The sequence below is a fragment of the Hypanus sabinus genome, unplaced genomic scaffold, assembly GCF_030144855.1.
Source record: "Hypanus sabinus isolate sHypSab1 unplaced genomic scaffold, sHypSab1.hap1 scaffold_410, whole genome shotgun sequence".
NCBI classification, from domain to species: domain Eukaryota; kingdom Metazoa; phylum Chordata; class Chondrichthyes; order Myliobatiformes; family Dasyatidae; genus Hypanus; species Hypanus sabinus.
This window is the reverse complement of record NW_026781291.1, coordinates 392,486-411,452: the sequence shown is the minus strand read 5'-3', so window position 1 is coordinate 411,452 and position 18,967 is coordinate 392,486. Positions and strand designations below refer to the sequence as shown.

The window sequence follows — 18,967 nt, the reverse complement described above, 5'->3', positions numbered from 1 at the left end:
GCTGCCCGGGACCCAGTCTCCTGGTGCAGGTGGATCAGGTCCCGTACTAGGTGGACATTGTCCTGGATGGAGCGGCCCAGGACCCAGTCTCCTGCTGCAGGAGGATCAGGTCCCGTACTAGGTGGACATTGTCCTGGATGGAGCGGCCCAGGACCGTGTAAAATATGTCAAGATGGATCACCTGTCTCATTACTGAACCAAGACAGTTGGCCATTGCCCAGGCGCAGATCTTGTAGTCCGCGCACAGGAGTGAGACCGGGCGCCAGTTCATTGGCAGGCGGAGGTCTCCCTCCTTGGGCAGCTCTCCACCATGAGAGGGGCATTTCCTCGGTGGCTAGGTTCTTCCCTAGGACAAGGCTGTAATCATCCCCCAGGACATCCCAGAAAGCCTGATAAAACTCTACACTCAGACCATCTAAGCCAGGGGACTTACCCCTCAGGAGTCACCGAAGGGCAGTAGACAGCTCCTCCCCAGTCAGGGGAGCGTATATGCACTGGGCTGACCTTAGGCAAATCTTTCCAGACCTCACTGCACGCATCTGCATTTGACGGATCTGGTGAGAATAAGGATCGATAGAATGAGCGGACTTTATTGATTTCATCAGGGTCCGTGACGGAGGAGCCACCAGCAGCCAGTGACTCCACTGACTGCTTTTGGATCCGTGACCTCACGTCCGCACCTCGGGACCGCTGGAGCTGCAGATTCCTCAGTGCGTCCTTCTGGTATTCCTGCCGTAGCTGTTCGTCCCCGGCAGTCGGACCAAGACGGGACTCTAGGTCAAGCAACGCTCTCTCAAGCCGCTCAGAGCCCTGCCTCTTTGTCGACCCCCTCGTGTACTCCCGACATAAAAACCGTTTGCCCACATCCCACCATAGCTGAAGGGAGCAGGACTCTCTCCGTCCCTCTCTCCAGGTGACCCTGAACGCTCGGGACAAATCCCGGAGTCAGCTGTCATATTGTTAAAATGCCAATACCCGGTTCCCACCCGAGGGTGCAGAGCAGTACACGGCAGGTGTAAGCCCGAGAGGCATACAGGCGGTCTGTGCGGGAACCTGAGTCGGGGTGCAGATTCCGCCAAGTCAAAGGAGCCAGCTAACTCCTTTGCCGATGCTGGGTCGGGTGTTGTACACTGAGACCGGGGGCAGGGGGAGGCAGTTAAGCTGAATCGTATCGACCCTTGGCCACCAGCGAGGCTGCCTCTCAAAACGTGCCGCTCCATGGGGGTGGGGTGGGGGGGATATGGCTGGTGTCGTCGACCACCACCAGGACTTTAATGTGGACCCTGGGGTTGCCAAGGGAGGGCGGACCCCTCAGCTGGGAGCAGGGCAGCCTGGGGTAGGGGGTCGATAGCCCGTCCCAGCACTCCTCGTGGCTATTTATTGTTGTTGATTTAGAATGCTTTCGTACGAATATGGTGGGATGTTCATGTATTTTAGCTTGGGTTTTACAGTTATTCACATGCGTGTTTGTGGGCCATCCTCACCGTTTACCGGGTTGTGTTGCAATAACCTCGGAGGAGATTGAGCGGGCTCTCTCCCTAGGTCACAGCACCTAACCTGTATTTGTGTTTGCCGGAATAAGACGGCAGTTCAGAGAAAAGAGCTCTTCTCACGGCCCGTCATCTTGGACCGAATGCCCAACACAATATTGTAACTCCGAAACATTAAATTAATTGAAGTAAAAGCGAGGGAGTCCGGAATAACAGATATAACTCCGTGTCTGGGGTGGAGGTTCGCCTTCACCGAAAGAGGTGCGAGGAACTCCTTTCCTCCTACAGCCTGCAGGTCGCCCCTGGGCAAGGTGTTACCGCCGATGGACTGCGCGGAATCCGCTAGGTTTTTCCGTTTTTGGGCGCTGGTGTTCCCATACCAGGCCACGACACAACCAGTCAGGATCATCTCCACTGCGAATCGACAGAAGTTTGTGAAAGTTTTAGATGTCGTGACTTTGCAATCTTCTGAAAACGCAGAGGCGCCGGCAGATTCTCCCACATGGCTGCTCCACAGCTGTGAAGACTTCGCTCCACGGATGGAAGTTAACCCACAATACAGTGAAGATTAGTTTTATCTCAAATAAACTCTTATTGGGCTTCCAGCCAGGCCCAGGTATTGATTATATCCAGAGTTGCGATGACTAACGGAGATGCCTGATTTTTTTTTAGTTTATCTGTCACGTGTGCATGGAAACATTCAAACATACATGAAATGTGTCGTTTGCGTCAATGGCCAGCACATTCCTGAGGATTACTAACTTCAACCCGTACGTTTCTGGATTGTTGGGGGAAACTGGGGCACCTGGAGAAAACGCTCACAAATGGGAGAATGTGCAATCTCCTTTCAGACAGTGCGGGGATTGAACCCCGATTGTTGGCGCTGTAAAGCCGCTACGCTGCTATCGAATGGCAGAATAGAGCACGCAACAGGCCTGCCAGCTCAAAACAATTGAATTGGTGATGAAGTGGGCTAAACTAAACCCTTCTGCCAATAAAATGTCCACATCTTTTCATTTTCCTCATATCCATGAGCCTATCTAAACGTCTCTTTAAAGCCTCTGCTACCACCCCAGGCAGCACGTTTCAGGCACCCACCAGCCTGTGTAAAAAAAACACCTGCCCTCACATCTCCTTTAAAATTACCCCTTCACCATAAGTGCATGCCCTCTGGTATTAGGCATTTCAACCCCAGAAAAAAGATGCCGTCTGTCTCTCATAATCTTCTAAATCTCTGAGATCTCCCCTCAGCTTCTGCTTCTCCAGAGAAAACAACCCAAGTCTGTGCAAGCGCTGGTTGTTGCTCATGCTTTCAAATCCTAGTAACACACACAAAATGCTGGTCGGACTCAGTAAGTCAGGCGGCATCTATGGAAAAGGGTAAACAGCCGATGTTATGGGCCAAGACCTTTATCAGGACTGGTAAACCTCTAGTAAACGTCCTAGTAAACTTTTTTTTCTCCAGTCCTGCCGAAGGGTTTTGGCTCGAAATATTGACTGTACATTTTTTTCCGTAGATGCTGCCTGGCCTGCTGAGTTCTTCCAGCGTTTTGTGTGTGCTGCTCGGATTTCCAGCATCTGCAAATTTTCTCGTTTGTGATCCTAGTAAATTTCTTCTGTACCGTCTGCCACGCCTCGACATCCTTCCTGTAATGGGACGACCAGAACTGTATGCTTTACTCCAGATGTGACCTAACTAGAGTTTCATAAAGCTGCAACATAACTTCCTGACTTTTGAACTCAAAACCTCAACTAATAAATCCAAACATTCCTTCTGCCTTCTTAACCACCATATCAATCTGTGTAGCCACTTTCAGGAGTTTCCCACTGTCCATATGGCTCCGCAGGTCGTCAGCTGACTGGTAATAAAACCAAATTTCGTCACGGCCTGTGCACATATCAGCACGAGCTCTTGTGCCATTTCCATACACGTTGTTACCTGACACACTGCAATCATCTCACCTTCCCACTGACACTGTGACTGGGTCCCCTTGACACACACTCACACGCTCCCCCTCAAATGCCTCTGTCCTGTCCATCACGTACACCTGTTTTTCATTTTGCCCTTTTAATCTTTACTTTGTAGAGCTGTAAGCACAGGAGATTCTGCCGATGCTGGAAGTCCAGAGTTACACACACAAAATGCAGGAGGAACTCAGCAGGTCAGGCAGCTTCTATGGAAATGAATAAACAGTCTACATTGTGGGCCAAGACCCTTCATTGGGACTGGAGTGAAAGGAGCAAGATGCCAGAGTAGGAGGTGAGGGAAGGGGAAAGAGGATGCTAGAAAGTGACAGGTGAAGCTATGTATGTGGGGGAGCGGGGACGAAGTAAGAAGCTGGGAGTTGATAGGTGGAAAAGGTAAAGGACTGGAGAAGAAGGAATCTGAAGGGGGAGGAGAGTGGACCATGGGAGAAAGGGAAGGAGGAGGGGCTCTGGGGAGGTGATTGGCAGGTGAGGAGAAGGGGTAAGAGGCAAGATTGGAAAATAGAAGAGTAAAGAGGGAGGAAGGAAATTACTAGAAGTTTAGGAAATTGAGGTTCATACCTTCAGGTTGGATTTCATAGAGTTATTTTATTTTTCTTGTACTGTTGTAGTGATCCAATTTTGATATCATAAGTTTGATTTATTGCAGGCAGCTGAAGTTTTGCCCACCAAATTATTCTTTAACCATAATAATTATAACTGAGTTACAGAGCACTTTTCATACAGTCCAGTTCAAAGTGCTTTGCACTGGGATAAAGTGCAAACAGCAAAAAAAAGTAAAAAGTAAAATTAAACATGAAAATAAAAGACAAAAAAGGTGTTCATTAAAAGCAAGGTTAAATAAATATGCCTTGAGCTGGTGTTTAAAAGTGTTGACTTGAGGCTGCCTCCCTTACAGGTTCAGGTGTTGAATTCCACAATTTAGGAGCGTAGTTCAACAAAAAGCTGAGCTGCCAATTATCTTTTGAGGGAGATTGTTTAAATTTAAGAGACTGGTGGAAGGAGACCTGAGAGCTCGAGCAGGTTTATAAATTAAAAATGAATTGGTGAGAGCTTTAATAACAAGTAAGAGAGCTTTAAAATCAAGTCTAAAAGATACAGGAAGCCAATGCAGAGTAGCTGGGATGGGAATTGATATGTTCCCTCATCCTGGCTTTGGTTAAAATTCTAGCAGCAGCGTTCTGAATGGCTTGACGTTTGTTAATAGCTTACTTTGGAAGGTGAGTAAAAAGCATTGTAGTAATCTAGTCTATTCGATATAAGGTGTGAATTAGTTTTTCAGCATCATTGGGTGACATTTTGTGAGTGTTTTGAGGATTTTGAAACAATTATTTTTGAAGAGATGATGGTATTAAATTTCAGTGATTTTGATCTGTTTTTTTTTCAATCTGAACCCAGCATCCAGTCTCACATCTTGTAATGGGACACGTGCCTTGTGCTCTGGCCGTGATGCATGTGATTGGCCACAGCCGCGCTCACCTGGGCAGGATCTGCTGTGAACACCTCACACAAGTGCACAGGCTGCAATGGGGCAGGAGCTTCAGTACGTCGGCTTCTTCACCTCGCTCGTTTCTGCCCCCTTCCTCATTCTGGCAACGTGGACGGACTGTTGGGCGGTGAACGCGGATGACAGCTTAGAGGTGAGGGGTGCTGACGGCATGTGGGGTGAACAATATGAAGATAGGTGGAGGGGCAGGTAGTGTAGAGGAAGCAGGGAGTCAGCAGAAGGACAAAGACATTTGGAGAATAGAAAAGTGGCAGATGGAATACAGTATTGGGAAGTGTATGGTCATGAACTTTGGGAGAAGAAATAAAGGCGTAGACTATTTTCTAAATGGGGAGAAAATCCTTGTGCAGGATTCCCTAAAGGTTAGTTTGCAGGTTAAGTAAGGAAAATGCAACGTTAACATTCATTTAGACAGAACTAGAATATAAAAGCAAGAATGTGATTTTCAGGCTTCACAAGCATTGGTCAGACCGCACTTGGAGTATTGTGAGCAGTTTTGGGCCTCTTATGGAAGAAAAGATGTGCTGCCATTGGAGAGGCTCAAGAGGAATTTCACAAGAATGCTCCCAGGAATGAAAGGGTTAACAGATGAGGGGCAGTAGATGGCTTTGGGCCAGTACTGACTGGAGTTTAAAATACTGAGGGGGGATCTCACTGAAACCTACCGAATATTGAAAGACCTGGACAGAATGAGTGTGGAGAGGATGTTTCTGAGAGTGGGGGAGTCTGGGACCAGAGGGCACAGTGTCAGAATAGAGGGACGTCCATTTAGAACAGAGATGAAGAGGAATTTCTTTAGCCAGTGGGTGGTGAATCCGTGGAAGTCCTTGCCACGCATGGCTGTGAGATCAAGTCATTGGGTATATTTGAAGTGGACGTTGATAGGTACTTGATTAGTCACTGTGTCAAAGGTGATGGGGAGAAGGCAGGAGAATGGGGTTGAGAGGGATAGTAAATCAGCCACGATGGAATGGCAGAGTAGACTCAATGGGCTGAATGGCATAATTTTGACCCTATGTCTTATGGCGTTCCAGAATAACTTCTCAATAGAGAAGGGGCTGGAATGTAATTCAAAAAGTTCAGCCCTGGGAGCCAGAAGGTTAACCACGGGCTCAGTGACAAGCCACCTGGAGTACGTGTACACCCTTCTGTGCACTGGAGCAACGTATGGAACACAGAACCGTACAGCCCAGGAACAGGCCCTTCGGCCCTCAATATTGTGATGAACCCATTAACTTGGTAATCAAATAGCCAATGAAACAAATCTCTTCTGCCTACACAATGTGCATGTCCTTCCGTTTTCCACACATTCATGAGGCTGTCTAAATGTCTCTTAAATGTCTCTAATGTATCTGTCTGCCATGATGGATAGATTCTCAGTAACGGAGTGAATGTTCCAGTGGATGCATAGGTACGTAGAGCTGGGGTCCAATCAACCCCTCCACCCCTACAGGGATGATAATGATACTAATAATGATAACTTGTTTACAGAGAACTTTTCATACAGATGATATAGTTCAAAGTGCTTTACACTGGGATAAAGCACAAACATGAAGATAAAAGGCAAAGATGGTTTGTTAAAAGTAATGTTAAGTAAACAGGATTTGAACTAGTGTTTAAAAATGTCAATTCGGTGTGCGGCTTTTATGCTTTTAGATATTGAATTCCACAGTTTAGGACCTTAGTCAAACAAGCTGAGCTGCTAATTATCGATCAAGGGAGATTGTTTAATTTAAGAGATTGGTGGAAGAAGACTTGAGAGCTTGTGCAGGATTATAAAAGGAAACATTTCTGTGATGTACTCTGGTCCCAGACCATTAATAGTTTTGAAAATAAGTTGGAGAGACAACACCTTGTATTCCAATCTTTTTTTCTTATTAATTTTCCAACAGAGAAAAAAATACAAATCAGAGGAGAAGGTCTGGCAAACAGATAATACGAAAAAATGTAAAAACAACAAAAGAATATACACTGTCAAAATCAATTGAATATAACATGAAGTTGTTGTCTATAAACAAGAAACCACTACTCCTCTTAGCAAATCATAGAGAAAAAAAGATTGGAAACTTTATTAATAAGGAGAAGAAAAATCCCACTAAACTAATCTAAAACAAAAAAAAGAGAAAGATTGGGCAGTCCATTTGAGGATAAAATTAGAAAAAAAGAAGAAATAAATCATCCTTCCAGTCATCTCCAAACCTTCATGGATAAGGGGGAACAAAAAAAAAAGAAATAAAGAAGAGATCTTTCCTTAAAAAAATAAAAAAAGAGAGAAAAAGATTAAATCATATGAAAATATTGAATAAAGGGTCGCCAGGCTTGCTCAAAGTTAAAAGATGTGTTAAACGTCTGGCTTCTAATTTTCTCCAAGCTTAAACAGGACATAATGGAGGAGAGCCATTTACAAATAGTAGGCGGATTAGAGTCTTTCCAGTATAACAGGACAGCTCTCCTAGCCAGTGAAGTTGAGAACCTATCACATGTTGAGCGGAAGCGGAAACTCTTCCTGTTTCCTCTGGAATAATCCCAAAGATTTGAGGCTCATCATGAGGCATATCAAGAACCTGCTGCTCCCCTCACTGGACCCCCTGCAGTTTGTGTACCGTCCCAACTGCTCAACAAATGACGCCATTGCCACCACCCTCCACCTGGACAAAAAAGACACATACGTTCGGATGCTGTTCATAGACTTCAGTTCAGCATTCAACACAATCATCCCTCAGAAACTGATTGGAAAGCTGAGCCTACTGGGCCTGAACACCTCCCTCTCCCTCTGCAACTGGATCCTAGACTTCCTGACTGGGAGGCCTCAGTCAGAGTGGATCGGGAGCAGCATCTCCAACACCATCACACTGAGCACAGGGATCCCAGGGTTGTGTGCTCAGTCCACTGCTGTTCACTCTGCTGACCCACGACTGTGCTGCAACACACAGCTCGAACCATGTCATCAAGTTCGCCGGTAACACCACCGTGGTGGGTCTCATCACCAAGAACGATGAGTCAGTATACAGAGAGGAGGTGCAGCGGCTAACGGACTGGTGCAGAGCCAACAACCTGTCTCTGAATGTGGACAAAACAAAAGAGATGGTTGCTGACTTCAGGAGGGCACGGAGCGACCACTCTCCACTGAACATCGACGGCTCCTCGGTAGAGATCGTAAAGAGCACCAAATTTCTTGGTGTTCACCTGGCGGGGAATCTCAACTGGTCCCTCAACACCAGCTCAGCAGCGTCTCTACTTTTGCAAAGGCTGAGGAAAGTCCATCTCCCACCCCCATCCTCATCACTTTCTACAGGGGTTGTATTGAGAGCATCCTGAGCAGCTGCATCACCGCCTGGTTCGGAAATTGCACCGTCTCGCATCACAAGACCCTGCAGCAGATAGAGAGGTCAGCTGAGAAGATCATCAGGGTCTCTCTTCCTGCCATCACAGACATTTACACTACACGCTGCATCTGCAAAGCAAACAGCATTATGGACCCCACACACCCCCTCATACAAACTCTTCTCCCTCCTGCCATCTGGGAAAAGGCACCGAAGCATTTGGGCTCTCACGACCAGACTATGTAACAGATTCTTCCCCAAGCTGTCAGACTCCTCAATACCAAGAGCCAGGACTGACACCTTACTGCCCTATTGTCCTGTTTATTATTTATTTTAATGTCTGCACTGTTTTGTGCACTTTATGCAGTCCTGCGTAGGTCTGTAGTCTAGTGTAGTTGTTTTTTCTGTGTTGTTTTTTACTAGTTCAGTCTAGTTTTTGTACTGTGTCATGTAACACCATGGTCCTGAAAAATTGCTTCATTTTTACTGTGTACTGTACCAACAGTCATGGTCGAAATGACAATAAAAAGTGACTTGACTTGACTTGAGATTTGCTGTTTTGTGGCAGCAGTGCATTGCAATACATAATAGTTTTAAAACAAACAATTACAATAAATATATGACTTAAATAAGTAGTGCAAAAATGAGGATAGAAATGAAAAATTGAGGTAGTGTCTACATTGTTTCATTGTTCATTCAAAAATCCTATGGCATTGCAGGAAAGATACTGGTACAGATAGAGAAATGGCTGACAGGGAGGAGACGGCGAGTGGGGATTGGGGCGAGTGGTGAGTGGGGATAACGGGGGCCTTTTCTGGTTGGCTGCTAGTGACCAGTGGTGTTCCTCAGGGATCAGTATTGAGTCTGCTACTTTTCACACTGTCATTTATTTAGACAATGGAATTGATGATTTTGTGGCAAAGTTTGCAGATGATATTAAGATAGGTGGAAGGGTAGGTAGTGCTGAGGAAGCAATGTGATTGCAGCAGGATTTAGACAAATTAGAAGAGTGGGCAAAAAAGTGGCAGATGGAATGCAGTGTTGGGAATGTATGATATGCATTTTTGTAAAAGGAGCAATAGTGCAGACTATTATCTAAATGGGGAGAAAGTTCAAACATCAGAGGTGCAGAGGAGTCCTCATGCAAGACTCCCAGAAGATTAATTTACAGGTTGAGTCTGTGGTAAAGAAGGGAAATGCAGTGTTGGCATTTATTTCAAGGGGAATAGAATATAAAAACAAGAAATAATGCTGAAGCTTTGTAAGATTCTAGTCAGTCTGCACTTGGAGTATTGTCAACAGTTTTGGGTCCCATATCTCAGAAAGGATGTGTTGTCATTGGAGAGAGACCAGAGGAGGTTCTCGAGGTTGATTCCAGGAATGAAGGGGTTAACATATGAAGAACGTTTGGCAGCTTTGGGCCTGTACTCAGTGGAGATTAGAAGAATGTGTAGGGATCTCATTGAATCCTACCAAATGTTGAAAGGACTAGATAACGTGGATGTGAAGAGGATGCTCCCTCTGGTGGGGGTATCCAGAACTAGTGGGAACAGCCTCAGAATTCAGGGGGTGACCTTTAAGAACAGAAGTAAGGAGGAATTTCTTTTAGACTAAGAGTGGTGAATCTGTGGAATGCTCTGCCACCGACTGCGGTGGAGGCCAAGTCCGTGGGTATATTCAAAGTGGAAGTTGATAGTTTCCTGATCGGTCTGGGCATCAAGGGATATGGCGACAGTAGGTGTGTGGGGGTTGAATGGGATCCTGGATCAGTCATGATGAAATGGTGGTATGGACTTGATGGGCTGAATGGCCTAATTCAGCTCTTATGTTCTTATTCCACGCTCTGTAATAATCTGCCTCTGTCCTCCCCCTATACTTTCCTCCAATCAGCTTAAAATTATGCCCCCTCATGTTAGCCATTTCTGTTCTGGAAAAAAGTCTCTGGCTCTTTAATCTGTTGATGTCTCTTATCATCCAGTACACCTGTATCATGCCACCTTTCATTCTCCTCCACTCCAAAGAGAACTAGAATCAAGATTTGGGGGTATAGATTTAGGATGGAGATGAGGAGAAACTGCTTTTCCCAGACAGTAGTGAACCTTTGGAACTCTCTACTCAGGGAAGCAGTAGAGGCTTCCTCATTAAATATATTTAAGACACAGTTAAAGAGATTTTTGCATAGTGGGGAAATTAAGGGTTGTGGGGAAAAGGCAGGTAGATGGAGATGAGTATGCAGTCAGATCAGGTACAATCTTACTGAATGATGGGGCAGGCTCAATGAACCAGATGGCTGACTCCTGCTCCTAGATCTTATTTATTTAAGATATATTTAGAGATACAGCATGGAACAGGCCCTTCCAGGGCTGGCAAGCTGGCGGTGTGGCTTATTGGACATGAAGTATGTAACCCCAGTCTAATCTCAGGATAACTTAACCTACTAACCGGTACAGGTTTGGACTGTGGGAAACTGGAGCACCCAGAGGAAACACGCATGATCATGAGAACCCACAAACTCCTCACAGAGAGTGCCGGAACTGAACCCCAAACTCCAGAACACTCCAGCTGTAATAGTGCTGCACTAACCACTACGCTACCATGGAGCCCACAAGAGTGTGCACAGGCCGGAAGTCCAGAGCAACACACACAAAATGCTGGAGGAACTCAGCAGGGCAGGCAGCTTCTATGGAAATAAATAAACAGTTGGTTCTGGGCCGAGACTCTTCATTAGGATTGGAAAGGAAGAGGGAAGATGCCAGAATAAGAAGGTGGATGAGGAGAAGGAGGACAAGTTAGTAGGTGACAAGTGAAGAAAGATTGATGGGGAAGGGTGAATGAAGTAGGAATCTGGGAGTTGATAGGATAGGAAAAGGTAAAGGGATGAAGAAGAAGGAATCTGATAGGAGAGGAGAGTGGACCATGGGAGAAAGGGAAGGAGGGGAGGCACCACAGGGAGATAAAGTGCCTATCTGAGGCACAAAGATGTTGGGAATCAGTGCAAGATTCCCTAAAGGTTATCTTCCAGGTTGAGTCTGTGGTGATGAAGGTAAATGCAATGTTAGCGTCACTTTCAAGTGGACTAAAATATAAAAACAAGAATGTAATGTTGAGCCTTTATAAAACACTGGTGAGGTGTCACTTGGAGTATTGTGAGCAGTTTTGGGCCCCTTATCCTCAAAAGGATGTGCTGAAACTGAAGAGGATTCAAAGGAGGTTCACGAAAATGGTTCCAGGATTCCAGGCTTGTCTTATGAAGAATGTTTGATGGCTCTGGGCCCACGTTCACTAGAATTCAGAAGAATGAGCAATGATCTGGATTAATTCCTGAGGATTGGAAGGTGGCTAATGTAACCCCACTTTTTAAAAAAGGAGGGAGAGAGAAACTGGGGAATTATAGTCTGACATTGGTGGTGGGGAAAATGCTAGAGTCTGTTATCAAAGATGTGATAACAGCACATTTGGAAAGAGGTGAAATCATCGGACAAAGTCAACATGGATTTGTGAAAGGAAAATCATGTCTAACGAATCTTATAGAATTTTTTGAAGATGTAACTGGTAGAGTGGATAGGGGAGAGCCAATGGATGTGGTATATTTAGATTTTCAAAAGGCTTTTGACAAGGTCCCACACAGGAGATTAGTGTGCAAGCTTAAAGCACACGGTATTGGAGGTATGGTATTGATGTGGATAGAGAATTGGTTGGCAGACAGGAAGCAAAGAGTGGGAGTAAACGGGACCTTTTCAGAATGGCAGGCAGTGACTAGTGGGGTACCGCAAAGCTCAGTGCTGGGACCCCTGTTGTTTACAATATATATTAATGATTTAGATGAGGGAATTAAATGCAGCATCTCCAAGTTTGCGTATGACACGAAGCTGGGCGGCGGTGTTAGCTCTGAGGAGGATGCTAAGAGGATGCAGGGTGACTTGGATAGGTTAGGTGAGTGGGCAAATTCATGGCAGATGCAATTTAATGTGGATAAATGTGAGGTTATCCACTTTGGTTGCAAGAACAGGAAAACAGATTATTATCTGAACGGTGGCCGATTAGGAAAAGGGGAGGTGCAACGAGACCTGGGTGTCATTGTACACCAGTCATTGAAGGTGGGCATGCAGGTACAGCAGGCGGTGAAAAAGGCAAATGGTATGTTGGCATTCATAGCAAAAGGATTTGAGTACAGGAGCAGGGAGGTTCTACTACAGTTGTACAAGGCCTTGGTGAGACCGCACCTAGAATATTGTGTGCAGTTTTGGTCCCCTAATCTGAGGAAAGACATTCTTGCCATAGAGGGAGTACAGAGAAGGTTCACCAGATTGATTCCTGGGATGGCAGGACTTTCATATGAAGAAAGACTGGATCGACTAGGCTTAAACTCACTGGAATATAGAAGATTGAGGGGGATCTTATTGAAATGTATAAAATTCTAAAGGGATTGGACAGGCTAGATACAGGAAGATTGTTTCCAATGTTGGGGAAGTCCAGAATGAGGGGTCACAGTTTAAGGATAAAGGGGAAGCCTTTTAGGACCAAGATGAGGAGAAACTTCTTCACACAGAGAGTGGTGAATCTGTGGAATTCTCTGCCACAGGAAACAGTTGAGGCCGGTTCATTAGCTATATTTAAGTTAGATATGGCCCTTGTGGCTAAAGGGATCAGTGGGTATGGAGAGAAAGCTGGTACAGGGTTCTGAGTTGGATTATCAGCCATGATCATACTGAATGGCGGTGCAGGTTTGAAGGGCCGAATGGCCTACTCCTGCACCTATTTTCTATGTTTCTATGATCTCATTGAAACTATCAAATGTTGATAGAGTGGATGTGGAGAAGATGTTTCCTATGGTGAGAGAGTCTATGACCAGAGGACACAGATAGAGTGGATGTGGAGAGGATGTTTCGTATAGTGGGGGAGTCTGGGACCAGAGGACACAGATAGAGTGGATGTGGAGAGGATGTTTCCTATAGTGGGGGAGTCTAGGACCAGAGGACACAGATAGAGTGGATGTGGAGAGGATGTTTCCTATAGTGGGGGAGTCTGGGACCAGAGGACACAGATAGAGTGGATGTGGAGAGGATGTTTCCTGTGGTGAGAGAGTCTATGACCAGAGGACACAGCCACAGAACAGAGGGGTGTCCTTTCAGAACAGCGATGAAGAGGCACTGCTTTAGTCAAGGAGTGGTGAACTGGTGGAATTTTTTGCTTCAGGCAGCTGTGGTGGTTGTCTTTTGTATATTTAAGGCAGAGATTGATAGATTCTTGATTGGTTGGGGCATGAAGAGATATGAGGAGAAGGCAGGAGTTTGTGGCTGAGAGGAAAAATGTATCAGACATGATGAAATGGCAGAGAAGACTCTATGGGCCAAATGGCCTATTTCTGCTCCTATATCTTATAGTCTTATGGTTACTAGTCAAGGAAAATGTCTCAGCAGTGTTTATTCAGGACAGACCAGAGAACTCGTCCAGTGAGGTGTTATGGATGGAGATGAGGAATAAGAAAGGTATGACCGTGTTAATGACATCAGTGTATATTGTCTACATGGAACTTAGTAAGGCATTTGACAAGGTCCTACATGGAAGGCTGTTCAAGAAGCTTCAGTTGCTCAGCATTCAAGTTGAAATAATACATTGGCTTTGTGGGAGAAGCCAGAGAGTGGTGGTAGAGGTCTGTCTCTCTGACTGGATCCCTGTGACTAGTGGGGTGCCACAGGGATCAGTGCTGTTGTCATCTCTATCAATGATCTGAATTCTGGATGATAATGTGGTCAACCAGATTGGTAAATTTGCAGATGACACCAAGTTTGGGGGTGTAGAGGACAGCAAGGAAGACAATCAGAGTTTGCGGTGGGATCTAGACTCGCTGGAAAAATGGCCAAATGAAAAGTAATGCAGACATGTGCAAGTTTTTGCACATTAGTAGCACCAGTCAGAGTAGGTCTTACACAGTGAGCAGTAGGACACCAAGAAGAGCGGTAGAAGAAAGGGATCTGGGAATACAGATCCATTATTCATTGAATGTGGTGTCACAGGTAGATAGGATCATTAAGAAAGATTTTGGCACATTGGCCTTCATAGATCAATGTATTGAGTACAGGAGATGGGATGTCATGTTGAAGTTGTCTAAGATGTTGGTGAGGCCTAATTTGGAGTATTGTGTGCAGTTTTGGTCGCCTACCTGCAGGAAAGATGTAAATAAGTTTGAAAGAGTACAGAGAAAATTTGCAAGGATGTTGCTGGGCCTGGAGGACCCGAGTTATAAGGAAAGATTGAATAGGTTAAGACTTTATTCCTTGGAATGTAGAGGATTAAGGGGAGAGTTGATAGAGGTGTACAAAATTATGGTACAGGTAGGGTAACTGCAGGCAGGCTTTTTCCACTAAGGTTGGGTGGGACCACAGCCAGAAATCATGTGTTAAGGGGGAAAGGTGAAAAGTCTCAGAGTAACATGGGGTAATCTTTTCACTCACAGGGTTGCTGGAGCATTGAACGAGCTGCCAGCACAAGTGGTGCAACGTGAGCTCAATTTCAACGTTTAAGAGAAGTTTGGATAGGTACATGGATGGGAGGGGTATGGAGGCATATGGTCCGGGTGAAGGTTGATGGAGTAGGCAGCTTAAATGGTTCAGCACAAAAAAGATGGGCTGAATGGCCTGTTTCTGTGCTATACTTCTCCATGACTCTTTGACTACGTGTCCCTTAGTGTTGCACAAAATATAAATACTGTAATAATTAATGAAACAGTCAATGATTTGGGCCGAAATCCATCATCAGTCTGATGTAATTCCATGCTGACCTTCAACCCAGTGAAGGAACTGAGCTTCTTAAATGTTGTTATTTATCTTATTTAGAGATACAGTATAGAACAGGTCCTTCTGGCCCACCGATCCACATGTCCAAACAAGTCACCTATTGAACCCCTGGGCCAATTTACAATGAATAAATTGTGTACTAACTGGTCTGTTTTCAGACTGCTGGAGCAAACCCAAATGCAGACTGGAAGAAACGTACAAACTTTCTTACAAGAGGATGCCAGAATTGAACTCTGAACTCTGCAAAAGCATCACGCTAACTGCTACACTACCATGCCACTGAAGTCTAATCCCGTTAAAGGATGGGATTTGACCTCAGCCCTGGTTTGAGGTGACTGGAGGGAGGGGAGGATGTTGTTGGTGAGAGATGGGGAGGTGGAGGACTTGGTTTGGTGTTAATGTCACTGTTATTTTGGGAGCATGTTAGTGATCATCAGGAACCTGATGGCATCTCTGGCTTATAGTGTGAGCTTAAGACCATCAGACACAAGAGCAGAATTAGGCCATCCAGCCCATCGAGTCTGCTCCACCATTGCAACATGGCTGATTTACTATCCCTCTCAACCCCATTCTCCTGCCTTCTCCCCGTAACCTTTGATGCCCTGACTAATCAAGAACCCATCAACCTCCACTTTAAGTATATTCAATAACCTGGCCTCCACAGATTCACCGGTCTCTGGCTAAAGAACTTCCTCCTCATCTCAATTCTAAATGGACATCCCTCAATTCTGAGACTCAACTCTATAGAAAACATCCTCTTCACATCCATTCCAAAATTGAAGGGTTTCCATGAGAGTCACTCATTCTTCTGAATTTCAGTAAATACAGGCCCAGAGCTATCAAATGCTCTTCGTATGTTAACCCTTTCATTCCCAGAGTCAACATGTTGTGTTGAACCCACAGGGATCCCAGGCTTAGTGGGCGCAGTCTGGTACACCGTCGACGTGTATGTGGAGCGGAGCACTCTAGTCATTCAGGGCGTCTTCCTGGGCACCCAGTACCAGTGGGGCTGGCCATGGCTGGAGCGATGACCTCCCTCCTTTCTGGCTCCGTCCTCATCTGCTGCCTCTGTCCTTTGGAAGGTAAGACCCATCTCTCTCAACCCCAGTGACCGTCCCTCCCTGTTTACAGCATGGATTGCTACACCAACATGTGGCTGAGGCAGCTACACTGACATTTGAACAGTTGAACAGCTACATAGCCAGGAAAGTTTTAGAGTCACAGAGCATTCCAGTGCAGGAACAGTCACTTCGGCCCTTCTAGTCTGTGTCAAACTTATTCTGCCTTGTCCCATGGACCCACACCTCCATACACTTAAAAGTTCAAAGTAAGTCTATATTCAAAGTATATATGCCACCAGATACAACCCTGAGTTTCATTTCCTTGTGGGCATTCACAGTAAGTACATAGAAGCACGATAGAATCAATGATAAACTGCAAACAAGATGGACGAACACCCCTGTGCAAATACAAAAGGAAACAAAATAAGACCATATGACACAGCAGCTGAATTAAGCCAATTGGCCCATCGAGTCTGCTCCACCATTCAATCATGGTTGATCCTTTTTCTCCCTGGCATTCTCCCCGTAACCTTTGCTGCCATGTCCAATCAAGAACTTATCAATCTCTGCTTTAAGTACACCCAACAAACTGGCCTCCACAACTGTCTTTGATAATAAATTCCACAAGTCCACCACCCTCTGGCTAAAGAAATTACTCCACATCTCTGTTCTAAATGGGTGCCCCTCTTACCCTGAGGCTGTGTTCTCTTGTCCCACCATGGTAAATATCCTTTCCACATCTACTCTGCCTAGGCCTTTCAACATTTGAAAGGTTTCAGTGAGATTCTCCCTCAGCCTTATATATTCTAGGGAGTACAGACATAGAGCCATCAAATGTTCCTTGTATGATAACCTTAATATTCCTGGAATCATTCTTATGAACTTCCTCTGGAGCCCCTCGAATGCCAGCACATCCTTTCTTAGATGAGGAGCTCAAAACTCTTCATTATACTTAAGGTGAGGCCTCACCAATGCCTTATAAAGCCTCAGCATCACATCCCTGCTCTTGTATTCTGGACCTCTTGAAATGAATGCTAGCATTGCATTTGCCTTCCTCACCACTGACTCAACCTGCAAGTTAACCTTTAGGGTGTTCTGCACAAGGATTCCCAAGTCCTTTTGCATCTCAGAGTTTTAGATTTTCTCCCAGTTTAGAGAATAGTCTACACATTTAATTCTACTACTAAAGTGCATGACTATGCATTTTCTAACATTGTATTTTATTTGCTATTGTCTTAATCTGTCTAAGCCCTTCTACAGCCTACCTGTATCCTCAACATTACCTGTTCTATCACCAATCTTCGTATCATCCACAAACCTGGCACCAAAGCCATCTATTCCATCATCTAAATCATTTGTATACAGCAGGAAAAGAAGTGGTCCCAACACTGATCCCTGCTGAAAACCACTAGTCACTGGCAGTCAACCAGAAAAGGATCCTTTTATTCCCACTCGCTGCCTCCTATCAAGTAGCCAATGCTCTAACCATGTTAGTAACTTTCCTGTAATACCGTGGGCTCTTAACCTGCTAAGCAGCCCCATGTGTGGCACCCTGTCAAAGGCCTTCTGAAAGTCCAAATATACAACATCCACTGCATCCCCTTTATCTATTCTACTTGTAATCTCCTCAAAGAATATCCAGCAAGTTCATCAAGCAGGATTTCCCCTTAAGGAAACCATGCTGACTTTCTCCTATCTTGTCCTTTGTCTTGTATTTGTAGCAATAAATAAGCAATAAATATCGAGAACATGAGGTGAAGAGCCCTTGGAAGTGTATCCATAGGTTGTGGGAAGAGTTCAATGATGGGACAATATAATTGAGTGAAGCTATAAATGTCTGCTTCAAATATAGTTAGTGATATTGCCTCCACAGCCGTCCTTGGCAATGAATTCAACAGATTTACCAACTCCTGGCTAAAGAAATTCCTCCTTATCTCTGTTCTAAATGGACTCCTCACTATAGGAAACATCCTCTCCACATCCCCTCTATCTAGGTCTTTCAATACTCGATACATTTCAATGAGATCCCCCCTCATTCTTCTAAACTCCAGTGAGTACAGGTGCAGAGCCATCTCTTGGGAAGGATGAACAAGATTGATCTCATTGTGAACTGTCGCAGTAATTTTCCATGTTCTGTGTTCTGTTCTCGTCGCATTAGGTTCAGCTTCCAGGAGGAATCCCCCCATGCACCGAGCCAACAGGAGCACCACAGGGAAGGTGCATGCTCTGGACACAGTGGTGTAGCCAGCACAGCCACCAGGGATGTCCTTTGGAATCCAGGGACCCTCTCCAAGTTAGGGGGACCAATCTGCCCAAAAGTCCAGGCCACTGCACTCATCCACACCACAACTTTTCCAGAAGGTTCACAAAAATAAAGAGAAGCTGGATGGAAGGGTTTTGAGCCACTTCCAATGAGTTATTGCATTCAAAGTAACTGGAATTCAGAATGAAGACGTTGCAGAGTTCAGTGAAGCTCTCCTCACACTCCCAGGGTCAGACACAGCATGAGCTCCTTCCACACCTTCCACCACACACTCCCAGGGTCAGACACAGCGTGAGCTCCTTCCACACCTTCCACCACACACTCCCAGGGTCAGACACAGCGTGAGCTCCTTCCACCACACACTCCCAGGGTCAGACACAGCGTGAGCTCCTTCCACACCTTCCACCACACACTCCCAGGGTCAGACACAGAGTGAGCTCCTTCCACACCTTCCACCACACACTCCCAGGGTCAGACACAGCGTGAGCTCCTTCCACACCTTCCACCACACACTCCCAGGGTCAGACACAGCGTGAGCTC

General features: G+C 45.5%; 1 pseudogene; it reads left to right on the top strand.

Annotated features, from left to right (window-relative positions):
• Positions 1-5,002: 5,002 nt before the first annotated feature.
• On the top strand, positions 5,003-18,408 carry LOC132388783 (claudin-16-like; annotated as a pseudogene).
• The last annotated feature ends 559 nt before the right edge of the window (positions 18,409-18,967 follow it).